The 22,541-nt window shown below is 43.9% G+C and overlaps 1 protein-coding gene across 1 annotated transcript in view; it reads right to left on the bottom strand.

Moving 5' to 3' along the window:
- The window catches only part of DOCK10 (dedicator of cytokinesis 10), a 500,094-nt gene that overhangs the window by 455,307 nt on the left and 22,246 nt on the right, over window positions 1-22,541 (bottom strand). The gene's annotated exons all lie outside the window — the stretch shown is intronic.

Raw genomic sequence — 22,541 nt, 5'->3', positions numbered from 1 at the left:
TTTATTTAGTGCTTGCTATCAGTGTTTCTACTAGTTGGGCTGTCATCACCTACAATTATTATACGCTGTCTCTGCCCGTATCTTATATCTCAGTAAGGTCTTATGGGCTCATACTAATCTTACACATGTAAGCACTGGTTATTCAAGCACTCAGCTGCACGAGCGATTTCCTCTAAATACCGCTCTCATTTACCTAGTGCTTTCCATCAGTATCTCACTGGTTGGACTGCCTTCACCTTCAAGTGTCAATTGCTGCCTCTGCCTATACCGCAGTAAGTCTCAAATACTCAGAGGCTAGTATTTAGGTATAGGGAACACATCCATTAATCATATAACATATTGTTATTCCCTGAAGTACTAAATACGCACAATTAAAGCATACTACTAGCAGAACCCCTTCACGCTAGAACCCAGTACCTGGTCCAAGAAGTCTCTCATAGACATTCGCACCAAGTAGTAAGTACTGAAAATTTTTTAGCCAGCAGTACTACTGGTAATTCTATCCATTTCCGTATATGATCTATACTATTTTTTATTAGCAGTGACCACCAAAAGGATTTAATTCTTATGAGTTTCCTGATATATGCTCCATATTAACACAATCACAGAGTGAGTATTTTTTTTCTCTCTCTATTAGCTCAGCATAGCGCGGTGAATTGGTATCTCGTTTATTAGCCCCAATGTTTTACAGGAACAGGCACAGAGCCTGTCACTTTCACCAGCTGTATCTGAGATTTATCAACAATCTATTTCTGAGTGGTAAGCGCCAGTGTGCACTTCTTTATTCCAATGCCTTATTAAGACTTTGTACAATCAGAACAATTCTATAGCATTGTACGCGAGTCCTTACAATTCTTAAAATGATTTATATTGATAGAAACTGAAGTCTAGAAGGTAAGAAGGGTCTAATTTGGTTTGGAAAAACCTGATTGTCCAGCACCGTTGATTGTACAGTAGCTACGGTACTTATATTATGATTTCAGCTTCCCTTGCCAGGCAGAACTTTGCTGATTGTAACACTTCCAGTAAAAACTATATAAAGAAAAAAATCATCCCGAGAATGTGATTTTTCATGTCATAAGGCCTTATGTGCTGTATTAATTGATAGGAATTGAGTTGTCTAATAAAACAGTAAAGGAAGAGCTAGAAAAGTGATGCTCTGGACGTTTCAGAACAGACATAAAGAATAAGAAATGGTGAGACACAAACCTTACAATTCGCTTTACACTTGTGTGGCCAGTGCAATAAAATGTTTTATTTGATGAAACTGGAAACAAATAGTCAACTAGATTTTGTATTTTCCATGTAATGAAATGGTCGCCAGCATGACGTTATGTGATGAGGCGGATAGTATTGACAACATACGACTCTAATTCAGTGTGGCTCCTTCACGCCTGAGAAAGGTCTGGCAATTTACTTCCAAGTTATGCCAAGAAAACTTGTTGGCAAGCGCAAATAAAGATATTTGATATTTTGCTAAAAGATGCCCACCTAGGGCAGAAGGCGCTCAACAAGCTACACTGGAAAAGTCGAATGTCGACCTGAGTATGATCAATGTGTATAACACGCTAGGACCAAAGCCACAAGGACATCTTGGAGCTGATGTTGCTTGTTTGAAAGGGAAGATCAAAAGCTGCATAGATATCATAAAGTTCTAAACTTACGATGTTCAAACCATGAACCAAAGCAAACTCGAGATTGTCAAAGCTGAAATGGACAGAACAGGACTCAAACCAAGATGGACCCAATTTGGATGTTTTCAGTCAAAAGAACATTGGATCTACTATTCTGGAAACGATAACCGAAGACAAAACTGTGTCGCTTTTCTTCTCAAGTGATGATTGGCTGGCACTGTACTGAAGTACTATTCAGTCAGTGATAGAGTCATCTAGATATGAATAGAAGGGGGGGGGTAATTCCATGTCACACCTACAACAACAGACAACAGATGCCAAGGAGTAGGACATTGAATTATTTTATGATCAAGTACAAGAGGAAACTGACAAGACACCAAGCCAAGACTTAAGGTACCTTCACACGAAGCGACGCTGCATCGATAGCGACAACGATGCCGATCGCTGCAGCGTCGCTGTTTGATCGCTGGGGAGCTGTCACACAGACCGCTCTCCAGCGACCAACGATGCCGAGGTCCCCGGGTAACCAGGGTAAACATCGGGTTGCTAAGCGCAGGGCCGCGCTTAGTAACCCGATGTTTACCCTGGTTACCAGCGTAAAAGTAAAAAAAACAAACAGTACATGCTCACCTGCACGTCCCCCAGCGTCTGCTTCCTGACACTGACTGAGCTCCGGCCCTAACAGCACAGCGGTGACGTCACCGCTGTGCTTTCACTTTCACTTTAGGGCCAGCGCTCAGTAAGTGTCAGGAAGCAGACGCTGGGGGACGCGCAGGTGAGTATGTACTGTTTGTTTTTTTTTACTTTTACGCTGGTAACCAGGGTAAACATCGGGTTACTAAGCGCGGCCCTGCGCTTAGTAACCCGATGTTTACCCTGGTTACCAGTGTAAAATATCGCTGGTATCGTTGCTTTTATTTCAAACACAACGATACACGGCGATCGGATGACCAAATAAAGTTCTGGACTTTATTCAGCGACCAGCGACATCACAGCAGGATCCTGATCGCTGCTGCGTGTCAAACTAAACGATATCGCTAGCGAGGACGCTGCAACGTCACGGATCGCTAGCAATATCGTTACAAAGTCGTTTCGTGTGAAGGTACCTTTACTCATTATCATGGGCGACTTGAGAGATAAATAAAGTGTATGTATACTAATGCCAGAAGCCTTGCCAACAAAATGGACGAATTAGAATTAATGTTGCTGGAGCATAATTATGACATGGTGGGGATATCTGAGATATGGCTGGATGAGAGCCATGACTGGGCTGTTAACTTGCAGGGTTATAGTCTGTTCAGAAATGACCGAATAGATAAGTGAGGGGGAGGGGTGTTTCTGTAAGTAAAATCATCCTTAAAACCCATCCTGCTTGATAATATAGGTGAATCTAATGAAAATGTAGAGTCCCTGTGGGTGGAGATAAGGGGAGGGGGAAAAAATAATAAATTACTGATAGGGGTTTGTTATAAGTCTCCAAAAATAATGGAAACAACGGAGAATATCCTCATAAAGCAAATAGATGAAGCAGCGACTCAAGGAGAAGTCATTATTATGGGGGACTTCAACTACCCTGAAATAGATTGGGGAACGGAAATCTGCAGTTCCAGCAAAGGTAAACGGTTTTTGACAACTATGAGAGACAATTACCTTTCACAACTGGTTCAGGACCCAACAAGAAGGGGGGCACTGCTAGACCTAATATTAACCAACAGGCCAGACCGCATATCAAATATAAGGGTTGGGGGTCACTTGGGGAATAGCAATCACAAAATAATTAGTTTTCATGTATCCTTTAATAAGATGTGTAGTAGAGGGGTGACAAGGACACTAAACTTCAGGAGGGCAAATTTCCAACGGATGAGAGAGGATCTTGGTGCAATTAACTGGGACGATATCCTGAGACATAAAAATACACAAAGAAAATGGGAGACGTTTATTAGCATCCTGGATAGGACCTGTGCACAGTATATACCGTATGGGAATAAACATACTAGAAATAGGAGGAAACCAATATGGCTAAATAGAGCTGTAAGGGGCGCAATAAGGGACAAAAAGAAAGCATTTAGAGAATTAAAGGAAGTAGGTAATGATGACGCATTAAGTAAATACGGAAAATTAAATAAATTCTGTAAAAAGCAAATCAAAGCAGCTAAGATTGAGACAGAGAGACTCATTGCCAGAGAGAGTAAAAATTATCCCAAAATATTCTTTAACTACGTAAATAGTAAGAAACGAAAAAATGACAGTGTTGGCCCCCTTAAAAATAGTCTGGGTGAAATGGTGGATGAGGATGAGGAAAAAGCCAATATGCTAAATGACTTTTTTTCATCAGTATTTACACAAGAAAATCCCATGGCAGACAATATGATCAGTGATAACAAAAATTCCCCATTAAGTGTCACCTGCTTAACCCAGCAGGAAGTATGTCGGCGTCTAAAAATCACTAAAATTGACAAATCTCCAGGTCCGGACGGGATACACCCCATGAGTGCCGCAGGAATTTACCGTCATTGATAGACCATTATTTTTAATCTTTAGGCTGTGTGCACATGTCGCTTTTTTTTCGCAGTTTTCGCTATAAAAGCGCTATAAAACCGGAAAAAAAATGTTCACATTAAGCATCCTACTTAATAGAATGCAATCCGCATTTTTTGTGCACATGCTGCGTTGTTTTCCTGAGCGGAAGCGCTTTCCAGAAAAAAACGCAGCATGTTCATTAAATTTGCAGAATCGCGGGGATTCCGCACACCTAGGAATGCATTGATCTGCTTACTTCCCGCATGGGGCTATGCCCACCATGCTGGAAGTAAGCAGATCATGTGTGGTTGGTACCCAGGGAGGAGGAGAGGAGACTTTCCTCCACGGACGGGGTACCATATAATTGGTAAAAAAAAAAAGAATTAAAATAAAAAATAGTGATATACTCACCTTCTGATGGCCCCCGGAGTCTTCCCGCCTCTCAGCGGTGCACGCGGCCGCTTCCGTTCCCATGGATGCTTTGTGTTCAGGACCTGCGATGACGTCGCGGTCACGTGACCGTGATGTCATCGCAGGTCCTGAACACAAAGCATCTATAGGAACAGAAGCCGCCGTGTGCACCGCTGAGGAGATCGGGGGCCATCAGAAGGTGAGTATAACCATTTTTTAAATTTTTTTATTATTTTTAACATTATATCTTTTTACTATTGATGCTGCATAGGCAGCATCAATAGTAAAAAGTTGGTCACACTTGTCAAATAATATGTTTGACAAGTGTGACCAACCTGTCAATCAGTTTTCCAAGCGATGCTACAGATCGCTTGGAAAACGCTAGCATTCTGCAAGATAATTATGCTTGCAAAACGCTAGGAATATGCATGCCAATTCCGCATGCAATATACCCACGGCAGGAGTTGCAGAATAGCCTTAAAGACTCCATAATAACAGGGTCTGTACCACAGGACTGGCGTATAGCAAATTTCAAAAAGAACAAACCGCACCCTATAATCACATTGTCTCTATGGACAGCAGGGCGCACGTCCTCACCAGGGGGTCCATCCCTGATAAAACGTCCAAAACCAAACTGAAGAAAGGGACAGCGCCACACCGGATAGTGAAAAAAGCAGCTCACATTTTATTCTGCCTCCTGTGGCAACGTTTCGGTCCGAAGACCTTTGTCAAGCACAGTACATAACATTTCAACCACCATTATATACCCATAAGCCCACCCCCTTGATTAACCATCTACCAATAGGGATACAATATAAAAATAGAAAAAACATATAATACAATTCACACATATATATATATATATATATATATATATATATATATATATATATATATATATATATATAAACAATTACTCATGAGTAGCGATCATTGCAGCACCCTCTCTAACATAGATCAACTAACCTCGATTGCTCTTTTACATACATCCTATCACAAAAAATAGAGATAAACTCCCGGTACATAAAGTGTAAACAAACTGTGTCCCACCTATCAAAGCAATGCATTAGTGGTTGTCATGGTATCCAGACACTCCCATAGATGTGCTCGTAGAAAATATAGTCCAATCATATCGCCGGGTTGTATATCATGTGACCGCATTGCACCCAATATGCAATGCGCATCATTGTGCAGCTAAGGCTGGTTTCACACTTGCGTTTTTATGTGTGAAAAAACGCATGTAAACGCGGTAAAACGCATGCGTTTTTAGACGCATGCGTTTTTATAGAAAAACACAAGAAAAAAACAAAAAACCCTAACCCTAACCCTACCCCTAACCTGAAATGCGTGGCACTGAAATACGTTTATATACGTATATACGTATATAAGTGCCACGATATTTCAGTGCCACGTATATAAGTGCCACGTATTTAAGTGCCACGTATTTAAGTGCCACGTATATAATTGCCACGTATATAAGTGCCACGTATTTAAGTGCCACGTATTTACTTGCCACGATATTTCAGTGCCACGTATAACCACGTAGTTATAGTATTTACAGTACGTGGCACTTAAATACGTGGCACTATGACTGTCAGAAAATGTTCATTAAACGGTTAGGGGTGAGGTTAGGGGTAGAGTTAGGGTTAGGGTTTGGATCTCTTTATCACCTTGATGGTGGTGGGTGGCTTTTCAGTGTGTTTTCTGTTTTTTTTCTAGAAAAACGCATGCGTTTTTAACGCAAACAAACGCATGTGCTTAAAAACACATGCGTTTACATAGACAGCAATGCATTTTTTTGCCGCGAAAAAACGCATGCGTTTTTTCGCAACAAAAAAACGCGCAAGAAAATGCTACAGGTTGCATTTTTTAAAATGAACGCATGCAGAAAAAAAAACGCATGCGTTTACAAACGCGACCAAACGCGTACAAAAAAACGCATGCGTTTTCAATGTTAAATATAGGGGGAAAAAACGCATGCGTTCTTTGTGCAAAAAACGCTGCACACAAAAACGCGTTTTTATCTGCATGCGTTTTTAAAAAAACGCATGTGTGAAAAAACGCATGTAAACGCGGTAAAACGCATGCGTTTTTTAGACGCATGCGTTTTTATAGAAAAACACAAGAAAACAAGAAAACAAAAAACCCTAACCCTACCCCTAACCCTAACCTGAAATACGTGGCACTGAAATATGTGGCACTGAAATACGTGGCACTGAAATACGTTTATATACGTATATACGTATATACGTGCCACGATATTTCAGTGGCCACGTATATAAGTGCCACGTATATAAGTGCCACGTATATAAGTTCCACGTATATAAGTGCCACGTATTTCACGTAAATGCCACGATATTTCAGTGGCCACGTATTTAAGTGCCACGTATTTAAGTGCCACGTATATAAGTGCCACGTATATAAGTGCCATGTATTTCACGTAAATGCCACGATATTTCAATGCCACGTATTTCACTGAAATATCGTGGCACTTAAATACGTGGCACTGAAATATCGTGGCACTGAAATATCGTGGCACTGAAAGACGTGGCACTGAAATATCGTGGCACTGAAATATCGTGGCACTGAAATAGTGTGGCACTGAAATATCGTGGCACTGAAATACGTGGCACTGAAATACGTGGCACTGAAATACGTGGCACTGAAATACGTGGCACTATGACTGTCAGAAAATGTTCATTAAATGGTTAGGGGTGAGTTTAGGGGTAGGGTTAGGGTTTGGATCCCTTTATCACCTTGATGGTGGTGGGTGACTTTTCAGTGTGTGTTCTGGTTTTTTTCTATAAAAACGCATGCGTTTTTAACGCAAACGCGTTGAGATCGGACGCCATGTCGCGTTTGGAGAGCCCCTGATGTGCCTAAACAGTGAAAACTCCCCAATTCTAACTGAAACCCTAACCCCAACCCTAACCCCAGCCCTAACCCTAGCCCTAACCCCAACCCTAACCCTAGCCCTAACCCTAGTCCTAACCCTAGCGCTACTTTCACACTAGCGTTTTTTTGCATACGTCGCAATGCGTCGTTTTGGGGAAAAAACGCATCCTGCAAAGTCATCTGCAGGATGCGTTTTTTCACCATAGACTAACATTAGCGACGTATTGACACACGTCGCAAGCGTCGTGCGACGGTTGCGTCGTGTTGTGGTGGACCGCCGGCAGCAAAAAACGTTACATGTAACTTTTTTTGTGCCGACGGTCCACCATTTCCGACCGCGCATGCGCGGCTGGAACTCCGCCCCCACCTCCCCGCACCTCACAATGGGGCAGCGGATGCGTGGAAAAACAGCATCCGCTGCCCCCGTTGTGCGGCGCTTGCACAGTATGCGTCGGTACGTCGGGCCGACGCAGCGCGACGGCCCTGTACCGACGCTAGTGTGAAAGTAGCCTAACGGGAAAATGGAAATAAATATATTTTTTTAAATTTTATTATTTTTCCCTAACTAAGGGGGTGATGAAGGGGGATTTGATTTACTTTTATAGCGTTTTTTGGGTGGATTTTTATGGTTGGCAGCCATCACTGTTATGGATCCCAATGGCTAGGGGATCGCACTGGACAAGCAAAAATAACTAAAATAACGGACGAGCTCTAGGGTGATGGAACCTGGGCTGACCGCTGCCCTACTCCTGACAAACACAACTAGAAATAGCCAGGGAGCGTGCCTACGTTGATTCTAGACGCCACGCGCCAGCCTAAGAGCTAACTAGCACTGCAGAGAAAATAAAGACCTAACTTGCCTCCAGAGAAATAAACCCCAAAGGTATAGTTGCCCCCCACATGTATTGACGGTGAAAATCAGAGGAAGGCACGCACATAGATATGAAAATAGAGTTAGCAAAACGAGGCCCGCTATAACTAGAAAGCAGAAGGCTACAAAAGGGGTCTGAGCGGTCAGCAAAAAACCCTAATCAAAAACCATCCTGAGATTACAAGCACCCATGTGCCAACTCATGGCACATGGGGAGTACCTCAGCCCACTAGAGCTTCCAACTAGCATAGAATAATATTTAGCAAGCTGGACAAAAAACAAAACAACTGAAAAGCATAACTTAGCTTATCCTGAGAGATCTGGAAGCAGGTAGTCAGAACCAAACTGAGAACATCTGAGAACATTGATAGCCGGCAAGGGAATGACAGGGAAGCCAGGTTAAATAGGAAACACCCAGCCTCTGATGGACAGGTGGAAACCACAAACCGCAACCCACCAAAGTCACCCAGTACCAGTTGTAACCACCAGAGGGAGCCCAAAAACAGAATCCACAACAGTACCCCCCCCTTGAGGAGGGGTCACCGAACCCTCACGAGAACCCCCAGGGCGATCAGGATGAGCTCTATGGAAGGCGCGGACCAAATCAGTCGCATGAACATCAGAGGCGACCACCCAGGAATTATCCTCCTGACCATAACCCTTCCACTTAACCAAATACTGGAGTTTACGTCTGGAAACACGAGAATCCAAGATCTTCTCAACAACATACTCCAATTCTCCCTCCACCAGCACCGGAGCAGGAGGCTCAACCGAAGGAACAACGGGCACCTCATACCTCTGCAATAACGACCGATGGAACACGTTATGAATAGCAAACGATGCTGGGAGATCCAAACGAAAAGATACAGGGTTAAGAATCTCCAAGATCTCATAAGGACCGATGAACCGAGGCTTGAACTTGGGAGAAGAGACCTTCATAGGGACAAAACGAGAAGACAACCACACCAAGTCCCCAACACGAAGTCGGGGACCCACGCGGCGACGGCGATTAGCAAACTGCTGAGCCTTCTCCTGAGACAACTTCAAATTGTCCACCACCTGATTCCAAATCTGATGTAGCCTGTCCACCACCACGTCCACTCCAGGACACTCCGAAGGCTCCACCTGACCAGAGGAAAAACGAGGATGAAACCCCGAATTACAAAAGAAAGGAGAAACCAAAGTAGCAGAACTAGCCCGATTATTAAGGGCAAATTCGGCCAGTGGCAAAAAGGCAACCCAGTCATCTTGATCAGCAGAAACAAAACACCTTAAATAAGTTTCCAAAGTCTGATTAGTTCGCTCCGTCTGGCCATTCGTCTGAGGATGGAATGCAGACGAGAAAGACAAATTAATGCCCATCTTAGCACAAAACGTCCGCCAAAATCTAGACACAAACTGGGATCCCCTGTCAGAAACGATATTCTCCGGAATCCCATGCAAACGAACCACGTTCTGAAAAAATAAAGGGACCAACTCAGAGGAGGAAGGCAACTTAGGCAAGGGTACCAAATGAACCATCTTAGAAAAGCGGTCACACACAACCCAGATAACGGACATTTTCTGTGAGACAGGGAGATCTGAAATAAAATCCATGGAAATGTGCGTCCAAGGCCTCTTCGGGATACGCAAGGATAACAACAACCCACTGGCCCGAGAACAGCAAGGCTTAGCCCGAGCACACACTTCACAAGACTGCACAAAGGTACGCACATCCCTTGACAAGGAAGGCCACCAAAAAGACCTGGCCACCAAGTCTCTAGTACCAAATATTCCCGGATGACCAGCCAACACAGAAGAATGGACCTCGGAGATGACTCTACTGGTCCAATCATCCGGAACAAACAGTCTTTCTGGTGGACAACGATCAGGTTTATCCGCCTGAAACTCCTGCAATGCACGTCGCAAGTCTGGGGAGATGGCGGACAATATTACCCCATCCCTAAGGATACCAGTAGGCCCAGAGTCTCCAGGAGAGTCAGGCACAAAACTCCTGGAAAGAGCATCTGCCTTCACATTCTTTGAACCTGGCAGGTATGAAACCACAAAATTGAAACGAGAAAAAAACAACGACCAACGAGCCTGTCTAGGATTCAGACGCCTGGCAGACTCAAGGTAAATCAGATTTTTGTGATCAGTCAAGACCACCACACAATGTCCAGCACCCTCAAGCCAATGACGCCACTCCTCAAATGCCCACTTCATGGCCAAAAGCTCCCGATTACCCACATCATAATTGCGCTCGGCGGGCGAGAATTTTCTAGAAAAGAACGCACATGGCTTCATCACCGAGCCATCGGAACTTCTCTGTGACAAAACCGCCCCCGCTCCAATCTCGGAAGCATCAACCTCAACCTGAAAAGGAAGTGAAACATCTGGTTGACATAACACAGGAGCAGAAGAAAACCGGCGCTTAAGTTCTTGAAAGGCCTCCACAGCCGTAGGAGACCAATTAGCAACATCAGCACCCTTTTTAGTCAAATCAGTCAAAGGTTTAACAACACTGGAAAAATTAGCAATAAACCGACGATAAAAATTAGCAAAACCCAAGAACCTCTGAAGACTCTTAACAGATGTAGGTTCTGTCCAGTCACAAATCGCCTGAACCTTGACGGGATCCATCTCAATAATAGAAGGAGAAAAAATGTACCCCAAAAAAGAAATCTTCTGGACTCCGAAGAGACATTTCGAGCCCTTCACAAACAGAGAATTGGCCCGCAGGACTTGAAACACCTTCCTGACCTGTAGAACATGAGACTCCCAGTCATCAGAAAACACCAAAATATCATCCAAATACACAATCATAAACTTATCCAGATATTCACGGAAAATATTGTGCATAAAGGACTGAAAGACTGAAGGAGCATTAGAAAGTCCAAAAGGCATTACCAAATACTCAAAATGGCCCTCAGGCGTATTAAATGCAGTTTTCCACTCATCACCCTGCTTTATCCGCACAAGATTATACGCACCGCGAAGATCTATCTTAGTGAACCACCTAGCCCCCTTAATGCGAGCAAACAAATCAGTCAATAATGGCAATGGATACTGATATTTGACTGTAATCTTATTCAGAAGGCGATAATCTATACAAGGCCTCAAGGAACCATCTTTTTTAGCCACGAAAAAAAAACCTGCTCCCAGAGGGGACAAAGATGGACGAATATGTCCCTTTTCCAAGGACTCCTTAATATAATTCCGCATAGCAGTATGCTCTGGCACTGACAGATTAAATAAACGACCCTTAGGGAACTTACTGCCAGGAATTAATTCTATAGCACAGTCACAATCCCTATGAGGAGGGAGCGAATTGAGCTTAGGCTCCTCAAAAACGGGATGATAGTCAGACAAAAACGCAGGGACCTCAGAAGGAGTAGATGAAGCGATTGAAATCAGAGGTGCATCATCATGAACCCCCTGACATCCCCAGCTTAACACAGACATTGTTTTCCAATCCAGGACTGGATTATGAGTTTGTAACCATGGCAGACCAAGCACTAGTACATCATGTAAATTATACAGTACAAGGAAGCGAATCACCTCCTGATGAACGGGAGTCATGCGCATGGTCACTTGTGTCCAGTACTGCGGTTTATTCATAGCCAATGGTGTAGAGTCAATTCCCTTCAAAGGAATAGGAACTTCCAGAGGCTCCAGACTAAAACCGCAGCGTTTGGCAAATGACCAATCCATAAGACTCAGGGCAGCGCCCGAATCCACATAGGCATCGACGGAAATGGATGACAGTGAACAAATCAGAGTTACAGACAAAATGAACTTAGACTGCAGAGTACTAATGGCAAAAGATTTATCAACCTTTTTTGTGCGTTTAGAGCATGCTGATATAACATGAGCTGAATCACCACAATAAAAACACAATCCATTTTTCCGCCTATAATTTTGCCGTTCACTTCTGGACTGAATTCTATCACATTGCATAGTCTCAGGTGCCTGTTCAGAAGACACCGCCAACTGGTGCACAGGTTTGCGCTCCCGCAAACGCCGATCAATCTGAATGGCCATAGTCATAGACTCATTCAGACCTGTAGGCGCAGGGAACCCCACCATAATATCCTTAATGGCCTCAGAAAGACCATCTCTGAAGTTTGCAGCCAGTGCGCACTCATTCCACTGAGTAAGTACCGACCATTTCCGAAATTTTTGACAATATACTTCCGCTTCATCATGCCCCTGAGAGAGGGCTAATAAAGCCTTTTCAGCCTGAATCTCCAGGTTAGGTTCCTCATAGAGCAATCCCAGTGCCAGAAAAAACGCATCCACACTGAGCAATGCAGGATCCCCTGGTGCCAATGCAAATGCCCAATTCTGAGGGTCGCCCCGCAGGAAAGATATTACAATCTTGACCTGCTGAGCAGGGTCTCCAGAGGAGCGAAATTTCAAAGAAAGAAACAATTTGCAATTGTTCCTGAAATTCAGGAAGGTAGATCTATCTCCAGAAAAAAACTCTGGAGTAGGAATTCTAGGTTCAGACATAAGAGTGTGAACAACAAAATCCTGTATGTTTTGAACTTTTGCAGCGAGATTATTCAGGCTGGAAGCCAAACTCTGGACATCCATGTTACACAGCTAAGGTCAGAGCCATTCAAGGGTTAAGAGGAGGTAAGAAGCAGCTAGACAGCAATTAAAGGCTAGGCAGCAAAACTCTGAGGGGAAAAAAAAAAAAAAATTCCCTTCAACACTTCTTTTTCTCCTGCTTCAGCCCAAACAATTAACACTTTGTAGGCCGGCTATACTGTTATGGATCCCAATGGCTAGGGGATCGCACAGGACAAGCAAAAATAACTAAAATAACGGACGAGCTCTAGGGTGATGGAACCTGGGCTGACCGCTGCCCTACTCCTGACAAACACAACTAGAAATAGCCAGGGAGCGTGCCTACGTTGATTCTAGACGCCACGCGCCAGCCTAAGAGCTAACTAGCACTGCAGAGAAAATAAAGACCTAACTTGCCTCCAGAGAAATAAACCCCAAAGGTATAGTTGCCCCCCACATGTATTGACGGTGAAAATGAGAGGAAGGCACGCACATAGATATGAAAATAGAGTTAGCAAAACGAGGCCCGCTATAACTAGAAAGCAGAAGGATACAAAAGGGGTCTGAGCGGTCAGCAAAAAACCCTAATCAAAAACCATCCTGAGATTACAAGCACCCATGTGCCAACTCATGGCACATGGGGAGCACCTCAGCCCACTAGAGCTTCCAACTAGCATAGAATAATATTTAGCAAGCTGGACAAAAAACAAAACAACTGAAAAGCATAACTTAGCTTATCCTGAGAGATCTGGAAGCAGGTAGTCAGAACCAAACTGAGAACATCTGAGAACATTGATAGCCGGCAAGGGAATGACAGGGAAGCCAGGTTAAATAGGAAACACCCAGCCTCTGATGGACAGGTGGAAACCACAAACCGCAACCCACCAAAGTCACCCAGTACCAGTTGTAACCACCAGAGGGAGCCCAAAAACAGAATCCACAACACATCACACACTAAAAGACGCTTTTTATTGCAAAAAATAGTTTTTGCATCACCACATTTTGAGAGCTATAATTTTTCCATATTTTGGTCCACAGAGTCATGTGAGATCTTGTTTTTTGCAGGACGAGTTGACATTTTTACTGGTACCATTTTCGGGTACATGACATTTTTTGATCGCTTTTTATTCCGATTTTTGGGAGGCGGAATGAACAAAAACCAGCAATTCCTGAAATTCTTTTAGGGGGGGCGTTTATACCGTTCCGCGTTTGGTAAAAAGGATAAAGGAGTTTTATTCTTCGGGTCAGTACGATTACAGCGATACCTCATTTATGTAATTTTTTTATGTTTTGGCGCTTTTACACAATAAAAACTATTTTATATAAAAAAATAATTGTTTTTGCATCGCTTTATTCTGAGGACTATAACTTTTTTATTTTTCTGCTGATGATGCTGTATGGTGGCTTTTTTTTTGCGGGACAAGATGACGTTTTCAGCGGTACCATGGTTATTTATATCCGTCTTTTTGATCGCGTGTTATTCCACTTTTTGTTGCGGTATGAGAATAAAGCGTTGTTTTTTGCCTCATTTTTTTTTTTTTTTTACGGTGTTCACTGAAGGGGTTAACTAGTGATATAGTTTTATAGGTGGGGTCATTACGGACGCGGCGATACTAAATATGTGTACTTTTATTGTGTGTTTTTTTTTTTTATTTAGATAAAGAAATGTATTTATGGGAATATATATATATTTTTTTTCTTTATTTAGGAATTGTTTTGTTTTTTTTACACATGTGGAAAAAATTTTTTTTTACTTTTTTACTTTGTCCCAGGGGGGGACATCACAGATCGGTGATCTGACAGTGTGCACAGCACTCTGTCAGATCACCGATGTGACAGGCACATTGCAGAGGCTTGCCGGCGCCTGCTATGAGGAATTCTCAGCAGACGCCGGGAAGCAGGGTCATCTCATGACCCGGAAGGAGTCCCGCGGCCATCTTGGATCCGGGGACTCCTTCCAGGTCACCGGAGCAGCGCAATCTCATCGCGCTGCTCCGGTGGGAGAGCGCAGGGAGCCCCCGTCCCTGCGCGATCCCCCTCTATGCCGCTGTCACTATTGACAGCGGCATCAGAGGGGTTAAATGCCTGCGATCGGCGACAGCGCCGATCGTGGGCATTGCTGCGGGGTGTCAGCTGTCATATACAGCTGACACCCGCATCCGATCACCGCGGCGCTCAGCGTGAGACCGCGGTGATCGGGGCGCCGTACTAGTACTGCGGCTGGCACTAATGCAGTGCCGGCAGCGCCGTACTAGTACGGCGCATGGCACGAAGGGGTTAATGTCTGTCTCTCTTCCGCTTACCATCCCCAGACAAATGGTCAGACTGAGCGTACCAACCAGACGTTGGAAAAATATCTAAGATGCTATGTTAGCCATCTCCAAGATGATTGGTTGGAATTACTGCCGTTAGCCGAATTTTCATACAACAATTCTCAGAGCGCCTCCACTAAGTTCACTCCTTTCTTTGCCAATCTGGTTTATCATCCATGTATCTTACCTAGATCACCGATTAATTCTCCGGTTCCAGCAGTTGAGGAAAGGCTGACTGAGATGAGGCAAAATCTGGAGGTTCTGAAGGAATCCCTGACCACGGCTCAAGAACGTTATAAGAGATCGGCTCATAGATTCCGTAAACCTGCACCCATGTTCAAGGTAGGAGATTCCGTGTGGTTATCAACTAAAAATCTGAAGTTAAACGTTCCTTCACAAAAGCTTGGACAGAAATTCATTGTCCCTTTCAAGATCAACGGTATTGTGAGCTCTGTGGCCTGCCGTCTGAAGCTGCCTAGGACTATGAAGGTACACCCAGTTTTTCATGTATCTTTACTAAAGCCTGTATCTCCTAATACCTTCCAGGGACGTGTTGTGCTACCTCCGCAGCCTGTGGTGATTGATGGGCAAGAACAATTTGTGGTGGAGGAAATTATTGATTCCAGAATTCGCAGGAATTGGCTCCAATATCTTATAAGATGGCAGGGATATCTCCCTGAGGAAGACTCTTGGGAACCTGTGGAGAACATCAATGCCTAACAGAAGATCTCTCGTTTTCATCAAACATTCCCTGAGAAACCAGGTCCAGAATCGTCCTGAGGCCGCTTCTAAGGAGGGAGTAATGTCAGGACTCTGAACATTTTGATTACCTTTTGTGCATTACTGCCCTTTTCCAAGATGGCGTCTTTGGTCTCATGTGCACTGTGTCTTCCTGCTATGTAACTCCACCCCAGCCTTTAGTCTGTGCTAGAGTATTCTGCCTTGCATCCAGCTCCACCCTAGCGACTCCCTGGCTTTGCACCTGCACCTGCTCCTGTGAACCTGTGTGGAGATCCTGCTACTCAGCTCTGAATTTCTGCTCCATACATCGGTTTCCAGTAATCCTCCATCTGGCTGCTTGTGTTTGTTTCCATCTGCATTTGCTGGACATGTAAGCTGTTGCTGCTCTGCTTAAACCTGAGACTTTTACCCAGGCCTCCCTGGTTGTGCTAAGATATTATTTGAACTGCCTTATAAGCATATCTATCTGTGTTTGGACTACCAAGGACTTATTCGTGTCAAGTGTCCTCAAGAATAATTGTGCTTCATAGACTTTCTGCGTGATTGCACTTTCTTCTGAAGTTTCCTATAGACTGTTAAGCTGCGTTTATATTTACACCAAGTGTTGTGGACTTGAGTTTCTCTCTGCACCTGTTTGAATCACCGTGTGATAATATAGACTTTACCACTTATAAAACTGTGTCCTGTAGTTGCCTTGTTCCATGCAAAGAGTCTCCTGAGTTATCCCTTATAATCATTACAGAGGCATAGATGCTCATGAGGAGAACATAATTTTACCTCTATACAAGTCACTAGTTCGACCACACTTAGAATACTGTGTACAGTTCTGGTCTCTGGTGTATAAGAAATACATAGCTGAACTGGAGCGGGTGCAGAGGAGAGCGAACAAGGTTATTAGAGGACTGGGGGGTCTGCAATACCAAGATAGATTATTACACTTGGGGCTATTTAGTTTGGAAAAACGAAGGATAAGGGGTGATCTTATGTTAATGTATAAATATATGAGGGGACAGTACAAAGACCTTTCTGATGATCTTTTTAATCATAGACCTGAGACAGGGACAAGGGGGCATCCTCTACATCTGGAGGAAAGAAGGTTTAAGCATAATAACAGATGCGGATTCTTTACTGTAAGAGCAGTGAGACTATGGAACTCTCTGCCGTATGATGTTGTAATGAGGGATTCATTACTTCAATTTAAAGGGAACCTGTCACCACGTTTTTGGAAGATGGGATAAAAATAGCGTTAAATAGGGGCAGAGGTGGGCGTTACATTAGTGTGTGTGTTATGCGTTTATTACCCACCTAAGTTGCCGAAATATCTTTGCAAAGTCTCCGTTTTCGCCTGTCAATCAGGCTGGTCAGGTCGCATGGGCGTTGTCTTCCCCCAGATTTGGCGTAGTTTTCCGTTGGTGGCGTAGTGGTGTGCGCATGCCCAAAGTCCGGAATCCTCTTCCAGGGGATTTAAAATAGCGCGGTGTTCGTTATTGCATTGGTGATCGGTGGGCGCGGCCATCTTCCTTTGGCCGCGCGTGCGCAGAAGCGGCGCTCTGCTGGCCGCGGCTTCAGGAAAATGGCCGCCGCGATATCCATCTGCGCACGCGCGGCATCCCGCGGCCATTTTCCTGAAGCCGCGGCCAGCAGAGCGCCGCTTCTGCGCACGCGCGGCCAAAGGAAGATGGCCGCGCCCACCGATCACCAATGCAATAACGAACACCGCGCTATTTTAAATCCCCTGGAAGAGGATTCCGGACTTTGGGCATGCGCACACCACTACGCCACCAACGGAAAACTACGCCAAATCTGGGTGAAGACACCACGCCCATGTGACCTGACCAGCCTGATTGACAGGCGAAAACGGAGACTTTGCAAAGTTATTTCGGCAACTTAGGTGGGTAATAAACGCATAACAAACACACTAATGTAATGCCCACCTCTGCCCCTATTTAACGCTATTTTTATCCCATCTTCCAAAAACGTGGTGACAGGTTCCCTTTAAGAGGGGACTGGATGCCTTTCTTAAAAAGTATAATGTTACAGGTTATATATATTAGATTCCTTGATAGGGCGTTGATCCAGGGAACTAGTCTGACTGCCATATGTGGAGTCGGGAAGGATTTTTTTTCCCCAGTGTGGAGCTTACTCTTTGCCACATGGTTTTTTTTTGCCTTCCTCTGGATCAACATGTTAGGGCATGTTAGGTTAGGCTATGGGTTGAACTAGATGGACTTAAAGTCTTCCTTCAACCTTAATAACTATGTTACTATGAATGCCAAAGTCGCAATGGCAAACATGGGACTGTTGTTGGAAACTTTGAACTTAGTGAACAAAATGAGGCTGGAGGAAGAGTCATTGAATTTGTACGATAAATCAACTATCCATCATGAACACCTTCTTCAAAAATCACAGATAGTCTACAGATGGACATCAACAAATGGTGCCTATATGAATCAAATTGACATGTGCGCATCAAAGATTGGAGGTCGTCGATCAATACCGTGAAAATAAAACCAGGAGTTGACTCTGGAACTGATCTTGAACTTTTGACATCAAAGCTTAGATTCAAGCTGCATAAATGGACTAGAAAAGAGGCCATTTCCAACTTCCAATTTGACCAACATTCCTGAAGTTTTTTTGAACGGACTGCACAACCGATTTAAATTGCTAGACATGGATGAAATAAACCCTGAGGAATTATGGACACATATAAAGATTATTACTGAAGAAGCTAGAAAGACAATAAACAAGAGGTAAAAGACAACCCCACAGCCATTGTTAACAGAAAAGACTCTAAAAATCATCGAAGGAAGACGAATGGCAAAAGAAAAAGCTAACAAGCAGGCTGCAGTGGAGACAACATTAGTAAAAGACTACAGAGAGTCGAGCAAAGACCTTTATTATAAAAAAATATACAAAGTGAACATCTGAGGGGCAAGACCAGGAAGGAATACCTAAAGATCAAATAGATAGAACTAAAGTTTCAACCAAGAGTGGGCATGTTTAAATATGACTGCAAGATCAAACTAACTGAGCTAGAACAGATCAAGGAAAGATGGACTAAGCACACGGAGCATTGCTACAAGAATGACTCAGTGATACAGGAAGAAACTCGCAATGATAGAGATTCGAAAATCCTGAAAGACGAAGTTGTTGCTGAGATAAAGCTTATGTCAACAAAGCACCTGGATGTGACAATATTCCAATACAGCCAATAAAATTTTCTGAAGTAGCAGGTGATGTAATCACATGCCTGTGTGAACAGATATGGACAACTGGCAAATGACGCAAGTACTTGACAAGATCAGTGTTCCTGTTCCTATTCCAAAAAAGGGAGATGCTACAGGCTGTGGAAACTATCAGACTTTTGTGCTTATACCAAATGCCAGTGAAGTACTATTCAAGATGCTACAGAGAACTGCCAGAAAATCAAGCAGAATTCAGAAACGCACAGGAACAAGAGATGTGATTGCTAACATTAGATGAATAATGGAAAAAGGCTAAAGAATACAACTGTCACGATGTGACGTTCTGAAGCAAGGGACAGGGGCCTAAAACTGTCCCTGGAACCCTAACTATCCCTGCCTCAGGGGTACTCTTGATGGTAGAGAGGCCTGGGACTCCGCCCTTACTATGCTCCTGTTAAACCCTAATCTGTCCCCTCCAGCACCCCATGAGACATGGTACAGAAATGTAAGAAATGTAAGGGAAAAAAGACATAGAAACAGACAGGGGTTTGTTGTGAATTTGGATTCTGGGCTCCCCCGGTGGCCGCTTGTGGAATTGGACTTGTCATCCTCTTTCCTGTTTCACCTGGTTCCATCAGTAGTGGGTGTCGCTATTTAAGCTCATTTCTCTGGTGGTTTCTTGCCGGTCAACAATGTTATCTGATGCCTCTCAGTGCTTGTTCCTGCTTCTGACAACTACTAGATAAGTTGGACTTTTGTCCATGTTTCGTTTTGCCTATTTGTTCCAGTTCACAGCTGAAGTTTTGTTACTGTGTCTGGAAAGCTCTCGTTGATCAGGGATTGCTACTCTGGCGTTATGAGTTAATGCCAGAGTTTAAGGTAATCTCTGGATGGTGTTTTGTTAGTGTTTTTCTGCTGACCATGAAAGTATACTATCTGTCTTCTGCTATCTAGTAAGCGGACCTCAAATTTGCTAAGACTATTTTCCTGCTGCGTTTGTTGTTTCATCTGAACTCACCGTCATTATATGTGGGGGGCTACTGTCTTCTTTGGAATATTTCTCTAGAGGTGAGCCAGGTCTTATATTTCCCTCTGCTAGCTATTTAGGTCTTAGGCCAGTGCTGGGCATCTAGCAATAAATAGGAAATGCTACCTGGCTATTTCTAGTTGCGCGGCAGGCTTAGTTCATGGTCAGTATAGTTCCATCTTCCGAGAGCTTGTCCCTCTTTAGGCTTGCTATGATCTCTGCCTGCAGAGATCATGACAGTTTGACCGGCCATTAAAGTGTTAAAGACCCAGGTTGAGAAAGGAGAGTTATAAGAAGTCTGCTGGAATTTTTTTTTTTTTTTTTTTTTTTTTCCTCCAGTTTGCCTTGCTGCAGTCTTTTTTCTCTCTCTCCTCCTAATCTCTGTATGGCTCTGTGTGCACCTGACAATAATGGATCTTCAGAGTGTAACTGCGGGTTTGAATAATCTCATCACGAAAGTACAAAATTTACAAGATTTTGTGGTACATGCTCCAGTATCTGAGCCGAGAATTCCTTTGCCGGAGTTCTTCACAGGGAATAGAGCTAGCTTCCAGAATTTCCGAAATAATTGTAAGCTTTATTTGTCCCTGAAGTCTCGTTCAGCTGGAGACCCTGCTCAGCAGGTTAGGATTGTGATTTCCTTGCTCAGGGGTGACCCTCAAGATTGGGCCTTCTCATTGCCAGCAGGGGATCCTGCGTTGCGCGATGTGGATGCGTTTTTTCTGGCCTTGGGCTTGCTTTATGAGGAACCTCATTTGGAACTTCAGGCAGAAAAAACTTTGATGGCACTATCTCAGGGGCAAGACGAAGCTGAGGTTTACTGCCAAAAATTCCGTAAATGGTCTGTGCTTGCTCAGTGGAATGAGTGCGCCTTGGCGGCAACTTTCAGAGAAGGTCTCTCTGATGCCGTTAAGGATGTTATGGTGGGGTTCCCTGTGCCTGCAGGTCTGAATGAGTCCATGACAATGGCTATTCAGATTGATAGGCGTCTGCGGGAGCGCAAACCGGTGCACCATCTGGCGGTGTCTATGGAAAAGACGCCAGAAAGTATGCAGTGTGATAGAATTCTGTCCAGGAGCGAGCGACAGAATTTTAGACGGAAGAATGGATTGTGCTTCTATTGTGGGGATTCTACTCATGTTATATCAGCATGCTCTAGGCGTACAAAGAAGCTTGATAAGTCTGTTTCCATTGGCACCATTCAGTCTAAGTTTATTTTGTCTGTAACCCTGATTTGCTCTTTGTCATCCATTGCCACGGACGCCTATGTTGACTCTGGCGCCGCTCTGAGTCTTATGGATTGGTCCTTTGCCAATCGTTGTGGTTTTGATTTAGAGCCTTTGGAGACTCTTATTCCTCTGAAGGGGATTGACTCCACCCCATTGGCTAATAATAAACCACAATACTGGACACAAGTAACCATGCGAATCAATCCGGATCACCAGGAGATTATTCGTTTCCTGGTGCTGTATAATTTACATGACGATTTGGTACTGGGATTGCCATGGTTGCAGTCTCACAATCCAGTCTTGGACTGGAGAGCAATGTCTGTGTTGAGCTGGGGATGTAAGGGTATTCATGGGGACTTACCTTTGGTTTCTATTTCGTCGTCCATTCCCTCTGAAGTCCCTGAGTTCCTCTCTGATTATCAAGACGTCTTTGACGAACCCAAGCTTGGGTCGTTACCTCCGCACCGTGAGTGCGATTGTGCCATAGATTTGATACCGGGTTGCAAATATCCAAAGGGTCGTTTGTTTAATCTGTCTGTGCCGGAACATGCTGCTATGCGGGAATATATAAAGGAGTCTTTGGAAAAGGGACATATTCGTCCATCTTCTTCTCCCTTGGGAGCTGGGTTTTTCTTTGTCTCAAAAAAGGACGGCTCTTTGAGACCATGTATTGATTATCGGCTTCTGAATAAGATCACTGTTAAGTACCAATACCCATTGCCATTGCTTACTGATTTGTTTGCTCGTATAGAGGGTGCTAAGTGGTTCTCTAAAATTGATCTTCGTGGGGCGTATAATTTGGTGCGGATCAGGCAGGGGGATGAGTGGAAGACCGCATTTAATACGCCCGAGGGCCACTTTGAGTATTTGGTCATGCCTTTTGGTCTTTCTAATGCCCCTTCAGTTTTCCAGTCTTTTATGCATGATATTTTCCGCGATTTTCTGGATAAATTTATGATAATATATCTGGATGATATTCTGATTTTTTCTGATGACTGGGACTCTCATGTCCAGCAGGTCAGGAGAGTTTTTCAGGTTCTGCGGTCTAATTCTTTATGTGTGAAGGGGTCTAAGTGCGTTTTTGGGGTCCAGAAAATTTCCTTTTTGGGGTATATTTTTTCTCCCTCTTCCATTGAGATGGATCCCGTCAAGGTGCAAGCTA

Source organism: Ranitomeya variabilis, chromosome 2 (genome assembly GCF_051348905.1).
Source record: "Ranitomeya variabilis isolate aRanVar5 chromosome 2, aRanVar5.hap1, whole genome shotgun sequence".
Taxonomy (NCBI): Eukaryota; Metazoa; Chordata; class Amphibia; order Anura; family Dendrobatidae; genus Ranitomeya; species Ranitomeya variabilis.
The sequence above is the reverse complement of the archived record's forward strand: the minus strand, read 5'-3'. Positions and strand labels throughout refer to the sequence as shown.